We start from the raw sequence: 3,178 nt of genomic DNA, 5'->3' as shown, positions 1-3,178 counted from the left end.
GTAGTAGCCACTTCTCCCACCGACGTTTGGGCTGATATCCCAGCCCGTTAACACAAGTTACATAATAAAAATTGTAAGGTTCTTCCCAAACAAAAAAAAAAGTAAGTGCGCCTGGGCCACACTGGAGAAGTGAAACTTGCGTTACATACATATCTATTTTGTCTCATAACTAATATAGGCACATACATATTAACATACATACATACATCTGCTTTTGCTTAGGGTTATATAAATAATCGATAACAAACATCGTTAAATATATCGATTAGAAAATTGATAAATATATCGATAACAAAACCGATAATAATATCGATAACAAAATCAATAAAATATCAATAAAAATCAATTAAAATATCGATAACAAAATTTATAACAAAATCGATAGATATCGATAACAAAATTGATAAACATTGATAACAAAATCGATAAATATCGATAGCAAAATCGATAGAAATATCGATAACAAAGTCGATAAAAATATCGTTAAATATCGATAACAAAATCGATAAAAAATATCGCTAACAAAATAGTTAATACCGATTACAAAACCGATGAGAATATCGATAACAAATTCGACAAAAATATCGATTTATATATCGATAATTTCCAAAAATGTCGATAGCAAAATAACAACAATATCGATAAAAATAACGATAACGAAATCGATAAAAATATCGATAACAGAACCGTTAAAAATGTCGATTATTTTATCGATAACTAAGAGAATCCCAAAAATCTCTAAAATCCCAAAATAGTTCCCAGATTAAGTGTCTGTGTCTCTCTCTATATCCTTTCCTCTTTGATTACCTTTATTTTAATCTTTCTTCCCCTATCTTCATCTTTACTTTTATCGGAATCCTCCTCCTCATCTTTGCTTTTACTTTTATATTTATCTTTTCTTCATCTACATATTCACCTTTGCCCTTATATAAGTAAAGTGTTTAAATTGGTCTTCATTTTTGCCTTTATTTTTACGCATTTTTGTTTTTGCTTTTATTTTTACCTTTACCTTTATCCGTTTCTTTATCTATGTACGTACTCACCTTTACTTTCATTCTTGTGTTGGTCTAAGTGTTATTCTTTAACCTTTTATTAGCTAATTTTTGTTAAATTAATACCACATTCATAATCACAAGAAGAATTTGCTTCAGCCCCAACCATTTCCGTTGCACCATTTCCGTGTGCAATTTCCGTTGAATTTGCCAATTCACTCCCAACCAACCAACCGCCGCTAAAGAAGTTTCACTTCAAAAATATTGAAATGTTGCAAAAAAATTTCGCCAAAATTTAATTAAGAAGTTTTTCATTAAAAGCGACCTCAAGCTCAATAAAAATTGGTGAATAAAATTTAATTATTTTAAAAAATTTTTGAAATCAGTTTTATAGATCATTAAATTTTAGTACAATAAAGTGCAAGTTCCAAGTGGCTAAGAGTTCACGTTGATTTTTAATAATATAACCAACCCTTTTATTTCCCATATATCATGGAGATGCGCTCGAAAAGTTAGCGAAAAAAATTTTTTTGAATGAACGCGACCTCCAGGTCACTCGCAAATTGCAAATTATTATACTCAAATTTAATGATCTATAAAACTACATACGCTGGGTTTTCTAGAAACTCAAACTCTTTTTCTGCATTTTGAACCGGAAAATTTAATACAAACAAACAAAAATTCAATAATCGGGCTCTACTGGTCTCTTGCAAATTTTATTAGCAATTTCATTAAAAGAAAATGTTGTCAAATTGAGTGAAAAATTAAGATTCCAGTGAATTGTGAACACAAAATGGCAATTCTGAACCACTGTGCGCTGTGGTGTAGTGGTAAGCTGTGAGCGGTACCATTACGAACGGCTTCGGTTTGATCCCAGTTTCCAAACAGCATCAAAAAATAAAAAAACAAACAAGTTTTTTTTCAAATAGTGGTCGTCCCTCGGCAGACAATGGCAAACCCCTGACTATATTTCTGCTATGAAAAACAGCTTCTCATAAAAATACAATCGTCGCTCGTTGTCGGCGTAAAACTGTAGATCCCTCCAGTTTGTGTGCCAACATAGGCCCACGCCACAAATCGTAGGAGAGGCTCAGTCAAACACTAAGATATTAAGGCTGTTCAGGATCTTGTGCATATGATCGCGTATTTGCATATTTTGGTGCATTTGTAAATTCACAAAAATAAAATGCAAACGGTTGCCATGGTAGCAAGCATAAAATTTGCAAACGCAATGCGAAATGCAAATGCAAGATCATTTTCACAATATCTTACAGAGCCCTTTCGTGTTAGCGCCAATCTATTATTCTGGGCTATCGCTGAAACAATCGTAGTCCGATTTTCGTAAAATGTACGAAAATGCGATCACTGAATCCGAATTGCTACGAACGTATGCACTCATAGTGTATGCTTCGTTCGTAGCTATTCGGATTCAGTAATAGCATCTTCGTAGATTTCACGAAAATTCGAACTACGACGGATTTAGTGATAGCCCTGATTGTTATTATTATTTCTAAAACTCAGGGGCACTATCAAACGCCATCCAAGAGACCAACACTTGCTGGTGCCTGCAAGCTGGTGTCCATGTATGGGCCCGTTAAAGTTTTTTTTACAAAATATGTAAAAGTGCTTGAGAATTCGGTTTTGGGTTGTGCCCTTAACTCAAGAGCACAAAAGCTACTTATTGCATTTTTAAAAGAATGGATCGATGCTGCAGGTCCACAGTGTAAAATAGTGAACGAAATATGAATGACATTCTCAGTTTTAAGTTCTAATTGAACAAATGGTTGTTTACATTTTTATACTTGCAGATCAAAGATTCAAATAATTTAACCCCTTGTTACACATGTGAAGCAAGTATTGAAAAAAATATTTTAAAGACAATCTTTTATTAGTGGTTAATAAAAAAAGAAAAATCGACCTCGCATTTCCTAACCGCAAATTTTTTTATGTAGCTATTTCTTTCAATTTAAGTAATATACGCTCTAAACATATCGTACCATAAATAAGGATTTTCACAAAACTCTCGCTCCTGTGCCCCTATCGGGGTTAAATTTTGTGCAGTAAGTAGTTTATCTACACTCTAAATTTTGAACAATAATAATAATAATAATAATTGTCGGCCGCTGTGGTGTAGTGGTAACCCTGCAGTGAAAAGCCAAACCAGTTAGAAAAAATACTAGTTCATT

Source organism: Rhagoletis pomonella, unplaced genomic scaffold, assembly GCF_013731165.1.
Source record: "Rhagoletis pomonella isolate Grant_MI unplaced genomic scaffold, Rhpom_1.0 Rhpom_scaffold_00002, whole genome shotgun sequence".
NCBI lineage: Eukaryota > Metazoa > Arthropoda > Insecta > Diptera > Tephritidae > Rhagoletis > Rhagoletis pomonella.
The sequence above is the reverse complement of the archived record's forward strand: the minus strand, read 5'-3'. Positions refer to the sequence as shown.